This window comes from Octopus bimaculoides, chromosome 2 (genome assembly GCF_001194135.2).
Source record: "Octopus bimaculoides isolate UCB-OBI-ISO-001 chromosome 2, ASM119413v2, whole genome shotgun sequence".
Taxonomy (NCBI): domain Eukaryota; kingdom Metazoa; phylum Mollusca; class Cephalopoda; order Octopoda; family Octopodidae; genus Octopus; species Octopus bimaculoides.
Genome location: NC_068982.1, coordinates 5,780,598 through 5,781,201, shown reverse-complemented (window position 1 = coordinate 5,781,201; position 604 = coordinate 5,780,598).

Here is a 604-nt window from a genome sequence, read left to right as displayed (position 1 = left end):
AAAATTATTTTAAAAATATCATAATATCAAAATAATAACCATTCAATAATCATCCCTTCACCCATTATAATAACATGTATATTATATACAAAAAACATCTTACATAAATTATCATTGCTTTAAATTATCATTGTTTTAAATACAAGTTGAACGAAGTTTAAGTTTAAAATAATAATGAAGATAAAATTAGTACATGTTTAACCGGTGTAATAGTTAAAGCTATACTATTTAAAGCTAAAGACGTTTATTTAATTATAATTAAAGATCAATTGAATAATAGAAAAATACAAGATTATTTATTTCTACAAATGTAATAATAAAAAATATGAATGAAAAAATTATGAATGGAAAAATTATGAATGCCATGTGAGAAAAAGAAATCAGTTTTTCGAACTAAGCACAATGTTATTTTAAGTTGTTTAGTGCAAAAATAATCCGAGAATACGCCGATGTCAGTGTCGACGATAACTGGAAATACCAACCAATTACGCAAAGATGTCTGTATTACGGAGATGGGTGGTTTACAAACTTTAAAATACATGGCATTCGTAAAGTAAATCTGTTGAAGTCGGCAGACAATAAACCAGTTACAGATTTGATAATC